Genomic DNA, 19,890 nt, shown 5'->3' on the forward strand with positions numbered 1-19,890 from the left:
AAGCACTGGATCCGGGTTCTGTTACCGAGCATTGCCAATTTAACCTTAGGGCGATCAAATGAGGACTCTCAAGTCGCGAACGTTGCTTTGTGACTCGAAAGACGTCCGTGGGTGCAATTCAAATAACCATAGTTTCAAACTCCATCTACCTTCCATTGAACTCAGGCTTCTTCTTTATTGTTAACAATGACTTGCCATTGTGGGTTTGATTGCAGACCCGATTTTTTGCATTAAGATGGGGAAAGTGATTGAGGAGTATGTGGAAATGAACCAAAATGGGAACGTCTCGCCGTCCGTGGTTTGCAAGGTATGGAAGGCGGGAGTGAGGGGAGGTAATTTCATTCAAGGCAAAGGTAGGTAGCGAGGCGCGGGAGGGAGGGCAGCGTTGATCGGGGAGATGTTGGCGGGCGATGGAATATATCTGATGCACACGGAAGAGGGACATGTAGTGAGGAGGAAGGAGTTGCCGGTGAAGTTTGATCTTCTATCGAAAGGGAGGGCGGTTCAGCAATGGAGGCCCGCAAGGGATTGGCTGTGAATATGGTGAGAAAGCCATTGGATTGCTGGCGGGTCATTTCCATCGGCAGGCAGCAGTGAGGGAGGTGGGAGGGAGTATTTCTGCATCTGAATGTGAACTGGTTCGTGGATTTAGAAGAATGTTCAGAATATTTTTGTGACATTTGGGCATTTTTGATCTGAAGCGAGGGGAGTATCGAACTGATATTTGATAATAAATGTAAAATCCTCTCTTTAGTTGATGCGGAGTGGAAACGTTAACTCCGTTTCTCTCTCCAGTGATGATGCCAGACCGGCTGAGTTTTCCCTGAAGTTTCTGTTTTTGTGTGTTGAAATTTAATGGATTTGCTTGAACAGATATGTTTCTGGACCGTGATGATAATACCTGCATTTTCAGAATCCAGCACTAACTCCAGTTTGTATTTTGATTTCTGTCGGTGCATTATCGCCCTGTCAACAAATAATGAAAGAAAATGCACAGAGTCCAACAGCAAATTGCGATTTTAAATCAAATCAAATGGCATTTCCTAATTCAACAAAGCGGTGCTATCAAAACTTTCCTATAGCAACCTTAACAAAGCTATTGGCTCATCTCGGGTTTGGATTTCGTCAGGTTCTGAATGAAAGAATATTTATTGCGAACTCAATAATGTTGAGAATTGTATTATGTGTGTCTGCCTGCGACTACCGAATAAAAAAATACCTTCCGCGTCAAATCACCGAACAGCATCTGCACTCGTATAGTCGTGGCCGAGTGGTTAAGGCGATGGACTAGAAATCCATTGCGGTTTCCACGCGCAGGTTCGAACCCCGCCGACTACGTATGCTCTTTTTCTCATTCAGGTTCAAGTTTCACCACGTTCTTTGGAACGAATGGTGTCTGATGCGAAATGGTATCCCACACTTTGCAAAAAGACGAGTTGTTTTTCCCAACAGAGTGCGCTCTATTTGAAAAGTCGGGACACAGTTCAACATGTGTTATTATTCAGTGATTGGAAAAGTTCACAACGCTTTCTGGATAAGAATTATACAATGGAACATATGCCATTAATTAGTGAACGGAGATGTACAGACAGCTTGCTGATGAAGAGTTAGGCCATGGGCAAGCGTTATTGACTGGGGAGGGGGGAAGTAAAAGCCTGAATCATGCGAGCAACAATTCCAATTTTCAATTTTGTCCAGGGATTGGCGATGGTGAATGCAGAAAAGCTAGTGTTTCGAAACAAACCTGTTGGACGTTGACCTGGTGTTGTAAGACACCGTACTGTGCTCACCACAGTCCAACACCGGCATCTCTAAATCATGGCTATCTCCAAACTAAGACAATGTGAATGCTTTTTGGATAGTGTATATCGCAAATTGATTGTAGATGGTTGAATAAATTCTAGAAACTAAGAGGGAACAAGAATGGAGAGAAATAATCCTCACTCACCCGTCAGTCAGGAATGTTGGCTGTCTCCCAAGCACCAGAACCGGGCTCGCTTACCGAGCATTGCCAATTTCACCTTGTGGCGATCAAATGAGGACTCTCAAGTCGCGAACGTCCGCGGGTGCAATTCAAATAACCATAGTTTCAAACTCCATCTACCTTCCATTGAACTCAGGTTTCTTCTTTATTGTTAACAATTACTTGCCATTGTGGGTTTGATGGCAGACCCAATTTTTTGCATTAAGAGGAGAAAGTGATTGAGGAGTATGTGGAAATGAACCAAATGGGAACGTCTCGCCGTCCGTGGTTTGGAAGGTATGGAAGGCGGTAGTGAGGGGGGAGGTCATTTCATTCAAGACAAAGGTGGTTAGCGAGGCGCGTTAGGAATGGCAGCGTGGATCAGGGAGATGTTGGCGGGCGATGGAATATATCTGATGCACACGGAAGCGGCACGTTTAGTGAGGAGCAAGGAGTTGCAGGTGAAGTTTGATCTTCTATCGAAAGGGAGGGCGGTTCAGCAATGTAGGCCCGCAAGGGATTGGCTATGAGTATGGTGAACAAGCCATTGGATGGCTGGCTGGTCATTTCCATCCGCAGGCAGCAGCGATGGAGGTGGAAGGGAGTATTTCTGCATCTGAATGTGAACTGGTTCGTGGATTTAGAAGAATGTTGATAATATTTTTGTGACATTTGGGCATTTTGGATCTGAAGCGCGGGGAGTATCGAACTTATATTTGATAATAAATGTAAAATCCTCCCTTTAGTTGATGCGGAGTGGAACCGTTAACTCCGTTTCTCTCTCCACTGATGATGCCAGACCGGCTGAGTTTCCCCTGAAGTTTCTGTTTTTGTGAGTTGAAATGTAATGGATTTGCTTTAACCCAGATGATTCTGGACCCTGAGGATAATTCCTGCATTTTCAGAACCCAGCACTAACTCCAGTTTGTATTGTGATTTCTGTCGGTGCATTATCGCCCTGTCAACAAATACAGAAAGAAAATGCACAGAGTCCAACAGCAAATTGCGAATTTAAATCAAATCAAATGGCATTTCCTAATTCAACAAAGCGGTGCTATCAAAACATTCTTATAGCAACCTTAACAAAGCTATTGGCTCATCTCGGGTTTGGATTTCGTCAGGTTCTGAATGAAAGAATACTTATTATGAACACAATAATGTTCAGAATTGTATTATGTGTGTCTGCCTGCTCCTCCCGAATAAAAAAATACCTTCCGCGTCAAATCACCGAAGCAGCTTATGCGCTCATGTAGTCGTGGCCGAGTGGTTAAGGCGATGGAGTAGAAATCCATTGGGGTCTCCCCGCGCAGGTTCGAACCCTGGGATTACGTATTCCCTTTTTGTCATTCAGGTTCAAGTTTCACCACGTTCTTTGGAACGAATGGTGTCTGATGCGAAATGGTATCCCACACTTTGCAAAAAGACGAGTTGTTTTTCCCAACAGAGTGCGCTCTATTTGAAAAGTCGGGACACAGTTCAACATGTGTTATTATTCAGTGATTGGAAAAGTACTCAGCGCTTTCTGGATAAGAATTTTACAATGGAACATATGCTATTAATGAGTGAATGGAGATGTACATTCAGCTTCCTGATGAAGACTTAGGCCATGGGCAAACGTTATTGACCAGGGAGGGGAGAAGTAAAATGCCTGAATCATGCGAGCAACAATTCCAATTTTCAATTTTGTCCAGGGATTGGCTATGGTGAATGCAGAAAAGCCAGTGTTTCGAAACAAACCTGTTGGACATTAACCTGGTGTTGTAAGACATCTTACTGTGCTCACCACAGTCCAACACCGGCATCTTCAAATCATGGCTATCTCAAAACTAAGACAATGTGAATGCTTTTTGGATAGTGTATATCGCAAATATATTGTAGATGGTTGAATAAATACTAGAAACTAAGAGGGAACAAGTCAAGACCAGCATGGAGAGAAATAATCCTCACTCACCCGTCAGTCAGGAATATTGGCTGTCTCCCAAGCACTGGATCCGGGTTCTGTTACCGAGCATTGCCAATTTAACCTTAGGGCGATCAAATGAGGACTCTCAAGTCGCGAACGTTGCTTTGTGACTCGAAAGACGTCCGTGGGTGCAATTCAAATAACCATAGTTTCAAACTCCACCTACCTTCCATTGAACTCAGGCTTCTTCTTTATTGTTCACAATGACTTGCCATTGTGGGTTTGATGGCAGACCCGATTTTTTGCATTAAGATGGGGAAAGTGATTGAGGAGTATGTGGAAATGAACCAAAATGGGAACGTCTCGCCGTCCGTGGTTTGCAAGCTATGGAAGGCGGGAGTGAGGGGAGGTAATTTCATTCAAGGCAAAGGTAGGTAGCGAGGCGCGGGAGGGAGGGCAGCGTTGATCGGGGAGATGTTGGCGGGCGATGGAATATATCTGATGCACACGGAAGAGGGACATGTAGTGAGGAGGAAGGAGTTGCCGGTGAAGTTTGATCTTCTATCGAAAGGGAGGGCGGTTCAGCAATGGAGGCCCGCAAGGGATTGGCTATGAATATGGTGAGAAAGCCATCGGATTGCTGGCGGGTCATTTCCATCGGCAGGCAGCAGCGAGGGAGGTGGGAGGGAGTATTTCTGCATCTGAATGTGAACTGGTTCGTGGATTTAGAAGAATGTTCAGAATATATTTGTGACATTTGGGCATTTTGGATCTGAAGCGAGGGGAGTATCGAACTGATATTTGATAATAAATGTAAAATCCTCTCTTTAGTTGATGCGGAGTGGAAACGTTAACTCCGTTTCTCTCTCCACTGATGATGCCAGACCGGCTGAGTTTTCCCTGAGGTTTCTGTTTTTGTGTGTTGAAATTTAATGGATTTGCTTGAACACATATGTTTCTGGACCCTGATGATAATACCTGCATTTTCAGAATCCAGCACTAACTCCAGTTTGTATTTTGATTTCTGTCGGTGCATTATCGCCCTGTCAACAAATAATGAAAGAAAATGCACAGAGTCCAACAGCAAATTGCGATTTTAAATCAAATCAAATGGCATTTCCTAATTCAACAAAGCGGTGCTATCAAAACTTTCCTATAGCAACCTTAACAAAGCTATTGGCTCATCTCGGGTTTGGATTTCGTCAGGTTCTGAATGAAAGAATATTTATTGCGAACTCAATAATGTTGAGAATTGTATTATGTGTGTCTGCCTGCGACGACCGAATAAAAAAATACCTTCCGCGTCAAATCACCGAACAGCATCTGCTCTCGTATAGTCCTGGCCGAGTGGTTAAGGCGATGGACTAGAAATCCATTGGGGTTTCCACGCGCAGGTTCGAACCCCGCCGACTACGTATGCTCTTTTTCTCAATGAGGTTCAAGTTTCACCACGTTCTTTGGAACGAATGGTGTCTGATGCGAAATGGTATCCCACACTTTGCAAAAAGACCAGTTGTTTTTCCCAACAGAGTGCGCTATATTTGAAAAGTCGGGACACAGTTCGACATGTGTTATTATTCAGTGATTGGAAAAGTTCACAACGCTTTCTGGATAAGAATTATACAATGGAACATATGCCATTAATTAGTGAACGGAGATGTACAGACAGCTTGCTGATGAAGAGTTAGGCCATGGGCAAGCGTTCTTGACTGGGGAGGGGGGAAGTAAAAGCCTGAATCATGCGAGCAACAATTCCAATTTTCAATTTTGTCCAGGGATTGGCGATGGTGAATGCAGAAAAGCTAGTGTTTCGAAACAAACCTGTTGGACGTTGACCTGGTGTTGTAAGACACCGTACTGTGCTCACCACAGTCCAACACCGGCATCTCTAAATCATGGCTATCTCCAAACTAAGACAATGTGAATGATTTTTGGATAGTGTATATCGCAAATTGATTGTAGATGGTTGAATAAATACTAGAAACTAAGAGGGAACAAGAATGGAGAGAAATAATCCTCACTCACCCGTCAGTCAGGAATGTTGGCTGTCTCCCAAGCACCAGAACCGGGCTCGCTTACCGAGCATTGCCAATTTCACCTTGTGGCGATCAAATGAGGACTCTCAAGTCGCGAACGTCCGCGGGTGCAATTCAAATAACCATAGTTTCAAACTCCATCTACCTTCCATTGAACTCAGGTTTCTTCTTTATTGTTAACAATTACTTGCCATTGCGGGTTTGATGGCAGACCCAATTTTTTGCATTAAGAGGAGAAAGTGATTGAGGAGTATGTGGAAATGAACCAAAATGGGAACGTCTCGCCGTCCGTGGTTTGGAAGGTATGGAAGGCGGTAGTGAGGGGGGAGGTCATTTCATTCAAGACAAAGGTGGTTAGCGAGGCGCGTTAGGAATGGCAGCGTGGATCAGGGAGATGTTGGCGGGCGATGGAATATATCTGATGCACACGGAAGCGGCACATTTAGTGAGGAGGAAGGAGTTGCAGGTGAAGTTTGATCTTCTATCGAAAGGGAGGGCGGTTCAGCAATGGAGGCCCGCAAGGGATTGGCTATGAATATGGTGAGAAAGCCATTGGCTTGCTGGCTGGTCATTTCCATCCGCAGGCAGCAGCGAGGGAGGTGGAAGGGAGTATTTCTGCATCTGAATGTGAACCGGTTCGTGGATTCAGAAGAATGTTCAGAATATTTTTGTGACATTTGGGCATTTTGGATCTGAAGCGAGGGGAGTATCGAACTGATATTTGATAATAAATGTAAAATCCTCTCTTTAGTTGATGCAGAGTGGAAACGTTAACTCCGTTTCTCTCTCCACTGATGATGCCAGACCGGCTGAGTTTTCCCTGAAGTTTCTGTTTTTGTGAGTTGAAATGTAATGGATTTGCTTTAACCCAGATGTTTCTGGACCCTGAGGATAATTCCTGCATTTTCAGAACCCAGCACTAACTCCAGTTTGTATTGTGATTTCTGTCGGTGCATTATCGCCCTGTCAACAAATACAGAAAGAAAATGCACAGAGTCCAACAGCAAATTGCGAATTTAAATCAAATCAAATGGCATTTCCTAATTCAACAAAGGGGTGCTATCAAAACATTCTTATAGCAACCTTAACAAAGCTATTGGCTCATCTCGGGTTTGGATTTCGTCAGGTTCTGAATGAAAGAATACTTATTATGAACACAATAATGTTCAGAATTGTATTATGTGTTTCTGCCTGCTCCTCCCGAATAAAAAAATACCTTCCGCGTCAAATCACCCAAGCAGCTTTTGCACTCATGTAGTCGTGGCCGAGTGGTTAAGGCGATGGACTAGAAATCCATTGGGGCCTCCCCGCGCAGGTTCGAACCCTGCCGATTACGTATGTTCTTTTTCTCATTCAGGTTCAAGTTTCACCACGTTCTTTGGAACGAATGGTGTCTGATGCGAAATGGTAGCCCATACTTTACAAAAAGACGAGTTGTTTTCCCAACAGAGTGCGCTCTATTTGAAAAGTCGGGACACAGTTCAACATGTGTTATTATTCAGTGATTGGAAAAGTTCACAACGCTTTCTGGATAAGAATTATACAATGGAACATATGCCATTAATTAGTGAACGGAGATGTATAGACAGCTTGCTGATGAAGAGTTAGGCCATGGGCAAGCGTTATTGACTAGGGAGGGGAGAAGTAAAAGCCTGAATCATGCGAGCAACTATTCCAATTTTCAATTTTGTCCAGGGATTGGCTATGGTGAATGCAGAAAAGCCAGTGTTTCGAAACAAACCTGTTGGACATTAACCTGGTGTTGTAAGACATCTTACTGTGCTCACCACAGTCCAACACCGGCATCTTCAAATCATGGCTATCTCAAAACTAAGACAATGTGAATGCTTTTTGGATAGTGTATATCGCAAATATATTGTAGATGGTTGAATAAATACTAGAAACTAAGAGCGAACAAGTCAAGACCAGCATGGAGAGAAATAATCCTCACTCACCCGTCAGTCAGGAATATTGTCTGTCTCCCAAGCACTGGATCCGGGTTCTGTTACCGAGCATTGCCAATTTAACCTTAGGGCGATCAAATGAGGACTCTCAAGTCGCGAACGTTGCTTTGTGACTCGAAAGACGTCCGTGGGTGCAATTCAAATAACCATAGTTTCAAACTCCACCTACCTTCCATTGAACTCAGGCTTCTTCTTTATTGTTCACAATGACTTGCCATTGTGGGTTTGATGGCAGACCCGATTTTTTGCATTAAGATGGGGAAAGTGATTGAGGAGTATGTGGAAATGAACCAAAATGGGAACGTCTCGCCGTCCGTGGTTTGCAAGCTATGGAAGGCGGGAGTGAGGGGAGGTAATTTCATTCAAGGCAAAGGTCGGTAGCGAGGCGCGGGAGGGAGGGCAGCGTTGATCGGGGAGATGTTGGCGGGCGATGGAATATATCTGATGCACACGGAAGAGGGACATGTAGTGAGGAGGAAGGAGTTGCCGGTGAAGTTTGATCTTCTATCGAAAGGGAGGGCGGTTCAGCAATGGAGGCCCGCAAGGGATTGGCTATGAATATGGTGAGAAAGCCATCGGATTGCTGGCGGGTCATTTCCATCGGCAGGCAGCAGCGAGGGAGGTGGGAGGGAGTATTTCTGCATCTGAATGTGAACTGGTTCGTGGATTTAGAAGAATGTTGATAATATTTTTGTGACATTTGGGCATTTTGGATCTGAAGCGAGGGGAGTATCGAACTGATATTTGATAATAAATGTAAAATCCTCTCTTTAGTTGATGCGGAGTGGAAACGTTAACTCCGTTTCTCTCTCCACTGATGATGCCAGACCGGCTGAGTTTTCCCTGAGGTTTCTGTTTTTGTGTGTTGAAATTTAATGGATTTGCTTGAACACATATGTTTCTGGACCCTGATGATAATACCTGCATTTTCAGAATCCAGCACTAACTCCAGTTTGTATTTTGATTTCTGTCGGTGCATTATCGCCCTGTCAACAAATAATGAAAGAAAATGCACAGAGTCCAACAGCAAATTGCGATTTTAAATCAAATCAAATGGCATTTCCTAATTCAACAAAGCGGTGCTATCAAAACTTTCCTATAGCAACCTTAACAAAGCTATTGGCTCATCTCGGGTTTGGATTTCGTCAGGTTCTGAATGAAAGAATATTTATTGCGAACTCAATAATGTTGAGAATTGTATTATGTGTGTCTGCCTGCGACTACCGAATAAAAAAATACCTTCCGCGTCAAATCACCGAACAGCATCTGCTCTCGTATAGTCCTGGCCGAGTGGTTAAGGCGATGGACTAGAAATCCATTGGGGTTTCCACGCGCAGGTTCGAACCCCGCCGACTACGTATGCTCTTTTTCTCATTGAGGTTCAAGTTTCACCACGTTCTTTGGAACGAATGGTTTCTGATGCGAAATGGTATCCCACACTTTGCAAAAAGACCAGTTGTTTTTCCCAACAGAGTGCGCTATATTTGAAAAGTCGGGACACAGTTCGACATGTGTTATTATTCAGTGATTGGAAAAGTTCACAACGCTTTCTGGATAAGAATTATACAATGGAACATATGCCATTAATTAGTGAACGGAGATGTACAGACAGCTTGCTGATGAAGAGTTAGGCCATGGGCAAGCGTTATTGACTGGGGAGGGGGGAAGTAAAAGCCTGAATCATGCGAGCAACAATTCCAATTTTCAATTTTGTCCAGGGATTGGCGATGGTGAATGCAGAAAAGCTAGTGTTTCGAAACAAACCTGTTGGACGTTGACCTGGTGTTGTAAGACACCGTACTGTGCTCACCACAGTCCAACACCGGCATCTCTAAATCATGGCTATCTCCAAACTAAGACAATGTGAATGCTTTTTGGATAGTGTTTATCGCAAATTGATTGTAGATGGTTGAATAAATACTAGAAACTAAGAGGGAACAAGAATGGAGAGAAATAATCCTCACTCACCCGTCAGTCAGGAATGTTGGCTGTCTCCCAAGCACCAGAACCGGGCTCGCTTACCGAGCATTGCCAATTTCACCTTGTGGCGATCAAATGAGGACTCTCAAGTCGCGAACGTCCGCGGGTGCAATTCAAATAACCATAGTTTCAAACTCCATCTACCTTCCATTGAACTCAGGTTTCTTCTTTATTGTTAACAATTACTTGCCATTGCGGGTTTGATGGCAGACCCAATTTTTTGCATTAAGAGGAGAAAGTGATTGAGGAGTATGTGGAAATGAACCAAAATGGGAACGTCTCGCCGTCCGTGGTTTGGAAGGTATGGAAGGCGGTAGTGAGGGGGGAGGTCATTTCATTCAAGACAAAGGTGGTTAGCGAGGCGCGTTAGGAATGGCAGCGTGGATCAGGGAGATGTTGGCGGGCGATGGAATATATCTGATGCACACGGAAGCGGCACATTTAGTGAGGAGGAAGGAGTTGCAGGTGAAGTTTGATCTTCTATCGAAAGGGAGGGCGGTTCAGCAATGGAGGCCCGCAAGGGATTGGCTATGAATATGGTGAGAAAGCCATTGGCTTGCTGGCTGGTCATTTCCATCCGCAGGCAGCAGCGAGGGAGGTGGAAGGGAGTATTTCTGCATCTGAATGTGAACCGGTTCGTGGATTCAGAAGAATGTTCAGAATATTTTTGTGACATTTGGGCATTTTGGATCTGAAGCGAGGGGAGTATCGAACTGATCTTTGATAATAAATGTAAAATCCTCTCTTTAGTTGATGCAGAGTGGAAACGTTAACTCCGTTTCTCTCTCCACTGATGATGCCAGACCGGCTGAGTTTTCCCTGAATTTTCTGTTTTTGTGAGTTGAAATGTAATGGATTTGCTTTAACCCAGATGTTTCTGGACCCTGAGGATAATTCCTGCATTTTCAGAACCCAGCACTAACTCCAGTTTGTATTGTGATTTCTGTCGGTGCATTATCGCCCTGTCAACAAATACAGAAAGAAAATGCACAGAGTCCAACAGCAAATTGCGAATTTAAATCAAATCAAATGGCATTTCCTAATTCAACAAAGCGGTGCTATCAAAACATTTTTATAGCAACCTTAACAAAGCTATTGGCTCATCTCGGGTTTGGATTTCGTCAGGTTCTGAATGAAAGAATACTTATTATGAACACAATAATGTTCAGAATTGTATTATGTGTTTCTGCCTGCTCCTCCCGAATAAAAAAATACCTTCCGCGTCAAATCACCCAAGCAGCTTTTGCACTCATGTAGTCGTGGCCGAGTGGTTAAGGCGATGGACTAGAAATCCATTGGGGCCTCCCCGCGCAGGTTCGAACCCTGCCGATTACGTATGTTCTTTTTCTCATTCAGGTTCAAGTTTCACCACGTTCTTTGGAACGAATGGTGTCTGATGCGAAATGGTAGCCCACACTTTACAAAAAGACGAGTTGTTTTTCCCAACAGAGTGCGCTCTATTTGAAAAGTCGGGACACAGTTCAACATGTGTTATTATTCAGTGATTGGAAAAGTTCACAACGCTTTCTGGATAAGAATTATACAATGGAACATATGCCATTAATTAGTGAACGGAGATGTATAGACAGCTTGCTGATGAAGAGTTAGGCCATGGGCAAGCGTTATTGACTAGGGAGGGGAGAAGTAAAAGCCTGAATCATGCGAGCAACAATTCCAATTTTCAATTTTGTCCAAGGATTGGCGATGGTGAATGCCGAAAAGCTAGTGTTTCGAAACAAACCTGTTGGACGTTGACCTGGTGTTGTAAGACATCGTACTGTGCTCACCACAGTCCAACACCGGCATCTCTAAATCATGGCTATCTCCAAACTAAGACAATGCGAATGCTTTTTGGATAGTGTATATCGCAAATTGATTGTAGATGGTTGAATAAATACTAGAAACTAAGAGGGAACAAGCATGGAGTCAAGACCAGCATGGAGAGAAATAATCCTCACTCACCCGTCAGTCAGGAATGTTGGCTGTCTCCCAAGCACTAGATCCGGGGTCGCTTACCGAGCATTGCCAATTTAACCTTGTGGCGATCAAATGAGGACTCTCAAGTCGCGAACTTGCTTTGTGACTGTAAAGACGTCCGCGGTTGCAATTCAAATAACCATAGTTTCAAACTCCATCTACCCTCCATTGCACTCAGGTTTCTTCTTTATTGTTAACAATTACTTGCCATTGCGGGTTTGATGGCAGACACGATTTTTTGCATTAAGAGGAGAAAGTGCTTGAGGAGTATGTGGAAATGAACCAAAATGGGAACGTCTCGCCGTCCGTGGTTTGGAAGGTATGGAAGGCGGGAGTGAGGGGAGGTCATTTCATTCAAGAAAAAGGTAGGTAGCGAGGCGCGGGAGGGAGGGCAGCGTTGATCGGGGAGATGTTGGCGGGCGATGGAATATATCTGATGCACACGGAAGAGGGACATGTCGTGAGGAGGAAGGAGTTGCCGGTGAAGTTTGATCTTCTATCGGAAGAGAGGGCGGTTCAGCAATGGAGGCTCGCAAGGGATTGGCTATGAGCATGGTGAACAAGCCATTGGATTGCTGGCGGGTCATTTCCATCGGCAGGCAGCAGCGAGGGAGGTGGGAGGGAGTATTTCTGCATCTGAATGTGAACTGGTTCGTGGATTTAGAAGAATGTTGAGAATATTTTTGTGACATTTGGGCATTTTGGATCTGAAGCGAGGGGAGTATCGAACTGATATTTGATAATACATGTAAAATCCTCTCTTTAGTTGATGCGGAGTGGAAATGTTAACTCCGTTTCTCTCTCCACTGATGATGCCAGACCGGCTGAGTTTTCCCTGAAGTTTCTGTTTTTGTGTGTTGAAATTTAATGGATTTGCTTTAACCCAGATGTTTCTGGACCCTGAGAATAATTCCTGCATTTTCAGAATCCAGCACTAACTCCAGTTTGTATTTTGATTTCTGTCGGTGCATTATCGCCCTGTCAACAAATAATGAAAGAAAATGCACAGAGCCCAACAGCAAATTGCGAATTTAAATTAAATCAAATGACATTTCCTAATTCAACAAAGTGGTGCTATCAAAACTTTCCTATAGCAACCTTAACAAAGCTACTGGTTCATCTCGGGTTTGGATTTCGTCAGGTTCTGAATGAAAGAATATTTATTGTCAACTCAATAATGTTCAGAATTGTATGATGTGTTTCTGCCAACTCCGACCGAATAAAAAAATACCTTCCGCGTCAAATGACACCGAAGCAGCTTTTGCGCTCGTGAAGTCGTGGCCGAGTGGTTAAGGCGATGGACTAGAAATCCATTGGGGTCTCACCGCGCAAGTTCGAACCCTGCCGACTACGTATGTTCTTTTTCTCATTCAGGTTCAAGTTTCACCACGTTCTTTGGAACGAATGGTGTCTGATGCGAAATGGTATCCCGCACTTTGCCAAAAGACAGGTTGTTTTTCCCAACAGAGTGCGCTCTATTTGAAAAGTCGGGACACAGTTCAACATGTGTTATTATTCAGTGATTGGAAAAGTACACAGCGCTATCTGGATAAGAATTTTACAATGGAACATATGCTATTAATTAGTGAACGGAGATGTACATTCAGCTTGCTGATGAAGACTTCGGCCATGGGCAAGCGTTGTTGACCATGGAGGGGAGAAGTAAAATGCCTGAATCATGCGAGCAACAATTCCAATTTTCGATTTTGTCCAGGGATTGGCGATGGTGAATGCAGAAAAGCTAGTGTTTCGAAACATACCTATTGGACGTTAACCTGGTGTTGTAAGACATCGTACTGTGCTCACCACAGTCCAACACCGGCATCTCTAAATCATGGCTATCTCCAAACTAAGACAATGCGAATGCTTTTTGGATAGTGTATATCGCAAATTGATTGCAGATGGTTGAATAAATACTAGAAACTAAGAGGGAACAAGTCAAGACCAGCATGGAGAGAAATAATCCTCACCCACCCGTCAGTCAGGAATGTTGGCTGTCTCCCCAGCACTAGATCCGGGGTCGCTTACCGAGCATTGCCAATTTAACCTTGTGGCGATCAAATGAGGACTCTCAAGTCGCGAACTTGCTTTGTGACTGTAAAGACGTCCGCGGTTGCAATTCAAATAACCATAGTTTCAAACTCCATCTACCCTCCATTGCACTCAGGTTTCTTCTTTATTGTTAACAATTACTTGCCATTGTGGGTTTGATGGCAGACACGATTTGTTGCATTCAGAGGAGAAAGTGATTGAGGAGTATGTGGAAATGAAACAAAATGGGAACGTCTCGCCGTCCGTGGTTTGGAAGGTATGGAAGGCGGGAGTGAGGGGAGGTCATTTCATTCAAGACAAAGGTAGGTAGCGAGGCGCGGGAGGGAGGGCAGCGTTGATCGGGGAGATGTTGGCGGGCGATGAAATATATCTGATGCACACGGAAGAGGGACATGTAGTGAGGAGGAAGGAGTTGCCGGTGAAGTTTGATCTTCTATCGGAAGAGAGGGCGGTTCAGCAATGGAGGCCCGCAAGGGATTGGCTATGAATATGGTGAGAAAGCCATTGGATTGCTGGCGGGTCATTTCCATCGGCAGGCAACAGCGAGGGAGGTGGGACGGAGTATTTCTGCATCTGAATGTGAACTGGTTCGTGGATTCAGAAGAATGTTCAGAATATTTTTGTGACATTTGGGCATTTTGGATCTGAAGCGAGGGGAGTATCGAACTGATATTTGATAATACATGTAAAATCCTCTCTTTAGTTGATGCGGAGTGGAAATGTTAACTCCGTTTCTCTCTCCACTGATGATGCCAGACCGGCTGAGTTTTCCCTGAAGTTTCTGTTTTTGTGTGTTGAAATTTAATGGATTTGCTTTAACCCAGATGTTTCTGGACCCTGAGGATAATTCCTGCATTTTCAGAATCCAGCACTAACTCCAGTTTGTATTTTGATTTCTGTCGGTGCATTATCGCCCTGTCAACAAATAATGAAAGAAAATGCACAGAGCCCAACAGCAAATTGCGAATTTAAATTAAATCAAATGACATTTCCTAATTCAACAAAGTGGTGCTATCAAAACTTTCCTATAGCAACCTTAACAAAGCTACTGGTTCATCTCGGGTTTGGATTTCGTCAGGTTCTGAATGAAAGAATATTTATTGTCAACTCAATAATGTTCAGAATTGTATGATGTGTTTCTGCCAACTCCGACCGAATAAAAAAATACCTTCCGCGTCAAATGACACCGAAGCAGCTTTTGCGCTCGTGAAGTCGTGGCCGAGTGGTTAAGGCGATGGACTAGAAATCCATTGGGGTCTCACCGCGCAAGTTCGAACCCTGCCGACTACGTATGTTCTTTTTCTCATTCAGGTTCAAGTTTCACCACGTTCTTTGGAACGAATGGTGTCTGATGCGAAATGGTATCCCGCACTTTGCCAAAAGACAGGTTGTTTTTCCCAACAGAGTGCGCTCTATTTGAAAAGTCGGGACACAGTTCAACATGTGTTATTATTCAGTGATTGGAAAAGTACACAGCGCTATCTGGATAAGAATTTTACAATGGAACATATGCTATTAATTAGTGAACGGAGATGTACATTCAGCTTGCTGATGAAGACTTCGGCCATGGGCAAGCGTTGTTGACCATGGAGGGGAGAAGTAAAATGCCTGAATCATGCGAGCAACAATTCCAATTTTCGATTTTGTCCAGGGATTGGCGATGGTGAATGCAGAAAAGCTAGTGTTTCGAAACATACCTATTGGACGTTAACCTGGTGTTGTAAGACATCGTACTGTGCTCACCACAGTCCAACACCGGCATCTCTAAATCATGGCTATCTCCAAACTAAGACAATGCGAATGCTTTTTGGATAGTGTATATCGCAAATTGATTGCAGATGGTTGAATAAATACTAGAAACTAAGAGGGAACAAGTCAAGACCAGCATGGAGAGAAATAATCCTCACCCACCCGTCAGTCAGGAATGTTGGCTGTCTCCCCAGCACTAGATCCGGGGTCGCTTACCGAGCATTGCCAATTTAACCTTGTGGCGATCAAATGAGGACTCTCAAGTCGCGAACTTGCTTTGTGACTGTAAAGACGTCCGCGGTTGCAATTCAAATAACCATACTTTCAAACTCCATCTACCCTCCATTGCACTCAGGTTTCTTCTTTATTGTTAACAATTACTTGCCATTGTGGGTTTGATGGCAGACACGATTTGTTGCATTCAGAGGAGAAAGTGATTGAGGAGTATGTGGAAATGAAACAAAATGGGAACGTCTCGCCGTCCGTGGTTTGGAAGGTATGGAAGGCGGGAGTGAGGGGAGGTCATTTCATTCAAGACAAAGGTAGGTAGCGAGGCGCGGGAGGGAGGGCAGCGTTGATCGGGGAGATGTTGGCGGGCGATGAAATATATCTGATGCACACGGAAGAGGGACATGTAGTGAGGAGGAAGGAGTTGCCGGTGAAGTTTGATCTTCTATCGGAAGAGAGGGCGGTTCAGCAATGGAGGCCCGCAAGGGATTGGCTATGAATATGGTGAGAAAGCCATTGGATTGCTGGCGGGTCATTTCCATCGGCAGGCAACAGCGAGGGAGGTGGGACGGAGTATTTCTGCATCTGAATGTGAACTGGTTCGTGGATTCAGAAGAATGTTCAGAATATTTTTGTGACATTTGGGCATTTTGGATCTGAAGCGAGGGGAGTATCGAACTGATATTTGATAATACATGTAAAATCCTCTCTTTAGTTGATGCGGAGTGGAAATGTTAACTCCGTTTCTCTCTCCACTGATGATGCCAGACCGGCTGAGTTTTCCCTGAAGTTTCTGTTTTTGTGTGTTGAAATTTAATGGATTTGCTTTAACCCAGATGTTTCTGGACCCTGAGGATAATTCCTGCATTTTCAGAATCCAGCACTAACTCCAGTTTGTATTTTGATTTCTGTCGGTGCATTATCGCCCTGTCAACAAATAATGAAAGAAAATGCACAGAGCCCAACAGCAAATTGCGAATTTAAATTAAATCAAATGACATTTCCTAATTCAACAAAGTGGTGCTATCAAAACTTTCCTATAGCAACCTTAACAAAGCTACTGGTTCATCTCGGGTTTGGATTTCGTCAGGTTCTGAATGAAAGAATATTTATTGTCAACTCAATAATGTTCAGAATTGTATGATGTGTTTCTGCCAACTCCGACCGAATAAAAAAATACCTTCCGCGTCAAATCACCGAAGCAGCTTTTGCGCTAGTGTAGTCGTGGCCGAGTGGTTAAGGCGATGGGCTAGAAATCCATTGGGGGCTGGCCGCGCAGGTTCGAAGCCTGACGACTTCGTATGTTCTTTTTCTCATTCAGGTTCAAGTTTCACCACGTTCTTTGGAACGAATGGTGTCTGATGCGAAATGGTATCCCGCACTTTGCCAAAAGACAGGTTGTTTTTCCCAACAGAGTGCGCTCTATTTGAAAAGTCGGGACACAGTTCAACATGTGTTATTATTCAGTGATTGGAAAAGTACACAGCGCTATCTGGATAAGAATTTTACAATGGAACATATGCTATTAATTAGTGAACGGAGATGTACATTCAGCTTGCTGATGAAGACTTCGGCCATGGGCAAGCGTTGTTGACCATGGAGGGGAGAAGTAAAATGCCTGAATCATGCGAGCAACAATTCCAATTTTCGATTTTGTCCAGGGATTGGCGATGGTGAATGCAGAAAAGCTAGTGTTTCGAAACATACCTATTGGACGTTAACCTGGTGTTGTAAGACATCGTACTGTGCTCACCACAGTCCAACACCGGCATCTCTAAATCATGGCTATCTCCAAACTAAGACAATGCGAATGCTTTTTGGATAGTGTATATCGCAAATTGATTGCAGATGGTTGAATAAATACTAGAAACTAAGAGGGAACAAGTCAAGACCAGCATGGAGAGAAATAATCCTCACCCACCCGTCAGTCAGGAATGTTGGCTGTCTCCCCAGCACTAGATCCGGGGTCGCTTACCGAGCATTGCCAATTTAACCTTGTGGCGATCAAATGAGGACTCTCAAGTCGCGAACTTGCTTTGTGACTGTAAAGACGTCCGCGGTTGCAATTCAAATAACCATAGTTTCAAACTCCATCTACCCTCCATTGCACTCAGGTTTCTTCTTTATTGTTAACAATTACTTGCCATTGTGGGTTTGATGGCAGACACGATTTGTTGCATTCAGAGGAGAAAGTGATTGAGGAGTATGTGGAAATGAAACAAAATGGGAACGTCTCGCCGTCCGTGGTTTGGAAGGTATGGAAGGCGGGAGTGAGGGGAGGTCATTTCATTCAAGACAAAGGTAGGTAGCGAGGCGCGGGAGGGAGGGCAGCGTTGATCGGGGAGATGTTGGCGGGCGATGAAATATATCTGATGCACACGGAAGAGGGACATGTAGTGAGGAGGAAGGAGTTGCCGGTGAAGTTTGATCTTCTATCGGAAGAGAGGGCGGTTCAGCAATGGAGGCCCGCAAGGGATTGGCTATGAATATGGTGAGAAAGCCATTGGATTGCTGGCGGGTCATTTCCATCGGCAGGCAACAGCGAGGGAGGTGGGACGGAGTATTTCTGCATCTGAATGTGAACTGGTTCGTGGATTCAGAAGAATGTTCAGAATATTTTTGTGACATTTGGGCATTTTGGATCTGAAGCGAGGGGAGTATCGAACTGATATTTGATAATACATGTAAAATCCTCTCTTTAGTTGATGCGGAGTGGAAATGTTAACTCCGTTTCTCTCTCCACTGATGATGCCAGACCGGCTGAGTTTTCCCTGAAGGTTCTGTCTTTGTGTGTTGAAATTTAATGGATTTGCTTTAACCCAGATGTTTCTGGACCCTGAGGATAATTCCTGCATTTTCAGAATCCAGCACTAACTCCAGTTTGTATTTTGATTTCTGTCGGTGCATTATCGCCCTGTCAACAAATAATGAAAGAAAATGCACAGAGCCCAACAGCAAATTGCGAATTTAAATTAAATCAAATGACATTTCCTAATTCAACAAAGTGGTGCTATCAAAACTTTCCTATAGCAACCTTAACAAAGCTACTGGTTCATCTCGGGTTTGGATTTCGTCAGGTTCTGAATGAAAGAATATTTATTGTCAACTCAATAATGTTCAGAATTGTATGATGTGTTTCTGCCAACTCCGACCGAATAAAAAAATACCTTCCGCGTCAAATCACCGAAGCAGCTTTTGCTCTCGTGTCGTCGTGGCCGAGTGGTTAAGGCGATGGACTAGCAATCCATTGGGGTCTCCCCGCGCAGGTTCGAAGCCTGCTGACTTCGTATGTTCTTTTTCTCATTCAGGTTCAAGTTTCACCACGTTCTTTGGAACGAATGGTGTCTGATGCGAAATGGTATCCCGCACTTTGCCAAAAGACAGGTTGTTTTTCCCAACAGAGTGCGCTCTATTTGAAAAGTCGGGACACAGTTCAACATGTGTTATTATTCAGTGATTGGAAAAGTACACAGCGCTATCTGGATAAGAATTTTACAATGGAACATATGCTATTAATTAGTGAACGGAGATGTACATTCAGCTTGCTGATGAAGACTTCGGCCATGGGCAAGCGTTGTTGACCATGGAGGGGAGAAGTAAAATGCCTGAATCATGCGAGCAACAATTCCAATTTTCGATTTTGTCCAGGGATTGGCGATGGTGAATGCAGAAAAGCTAGTGTTTCGAAACATACCTATTGGACGTTAACCTGGTGTTGTAAGACATCGTACTGTGCTCACCACAGTCCAACACCGGCATCTCTAAATCATGGCTATCTCCAAACTAAGACAATGCGAATGCTTTTTGGATAGTGTATATCGCAAATTGATTGCAGATGGTTGAATAAATACTAGAAACTAAGAGGGAACAAGTCAAGACCAGCATGGAGAGAAATAATCCTCACTCACCCGTCAGTCAGGAATGTTGGCTGTCTCCCCAGCACTAGATCCGGGGTCGCTTACCGAGCATTGCCAATTTAACCTTGTGGCGATCAAATGAGGACTCTCAAGTCGCGAACTTGCTTTGTGACTGTAAAGA

At 44.1% G+C, this 19,890-nt stretch overlaps 9 non-coding genes across 9 annotated transcripts; all 9 read left to right on the forward strand.

The window, feature by feature from the left end:
* The first annotated feature begins 1,256 nt into the window (after window positions 1-1,256).
* Window positions 1,257-1,338, forward strand: trnas-aga (transfer RNA serine (anticodon AGA)). Its single transcript has one exon. It is a non-coding gene; the product is annotated as a tRNA-Ser (tRNA).
* Window positions 1,339-3,212: 1,874 nt separating this feature from the next.
* On the forward strand, window positions 3,213-3,293 carry trnas-aga (transfer RNA serine (anticodon AGA)). The gene has a single exon. It is a non-coding gene; the product is annotated as a tRNA-Ser (tRNA).
* A 1,906-nt stretch (window positions 3,294-5,199) lies between these two features.
* trnas-aga (transfer RNA serine (anticodon AGA)) lies at window positions 5,200-5,281 on the forward strand. Its single transcript has one exon. It is a non-coding gene; the product is annotated as a tRNA-Ser (tRNA).
* A 1,875-nt stretch (window positions 5,282-7,156) lies between these two features.
* trnas-aga (transfer RNA serine (anticodon AGA)) lies at window positions 7,157-7,238 on the forward strand. The gene has a single exon. It is a non-coding gene; the product is annotated as a tRNA-Ser (tRNA).
* A 1,904-nt stretch (window positions 7,239-9,142) lies between these two features.
* On the forward strand, window positions 9,143-9,224 carry trnas-aga (transfer RNA serine (anticodon AGA)). Its single transcript has one exon. It is a non-coding gene; the product is annotated as a tRNA-Ser (tRNA).
* Window positions 9,225-11,099: 1,875 nt separating this feature from the next.
* On the forward strand, window positions 11,100-11,181 carry trnas-aga (transfer RNA serine (anticodon AGA)). Its single transcript has one exon. It is a non-coding gene; the product is annotated as a tRNA-Ser (tRNA).
* A 1,913-nt stretch (window positions 11,182-13,094) lies between these two features.
* On the forward strand, window positions 13,095-13,176 carry trnas-aga (transfer RNA serine (anticodon AGA)). Its single transcript has one exon. It is a non-coding gene; the product is annotated as a tRNA-Ser (tRNA).
* Window positions 13,177-15,083: 1,907 nt separating this feature from the next.
* Window positions 15,084-15,165, forward strand: trnas-aga (transfer RNA serine (anticodon AGA)). The gene has a single exon. It is a non-coding gene; the product is annotated as a tRNA-Ser (tRNA).
* A 3,892-nt stretch (window positions 15,166-19,057) lies between these two features.
* trnaa-agc (transfer RNA alanine (anticodon AGC)) lies at window positions 19,058-19,139 on the forward strand. Its single transcript has one exon. It is a non-coding gene; the product is annotated as a tRNA-Ala (tRNA).
* Window positions 19,140-19,890: the final 751 nt, after the last annotated feature.

Source organism: Scyliorhinus torazame, chromosome 4 (assembly GCF_047496885.1).
Source record: "Scyliorhinus torazame isolate Kashiwa2021f chromosome 4, sScyTor2.1, whole genome shotgun sequence".
Taxonomy (NCBI): Eukaryota; Metazoa; Chordata; class Chondrichthyes; order Carcharhiniformes; family Scyliorhinidae; genus Scyliorhinus; species Scyliorhinus torazame.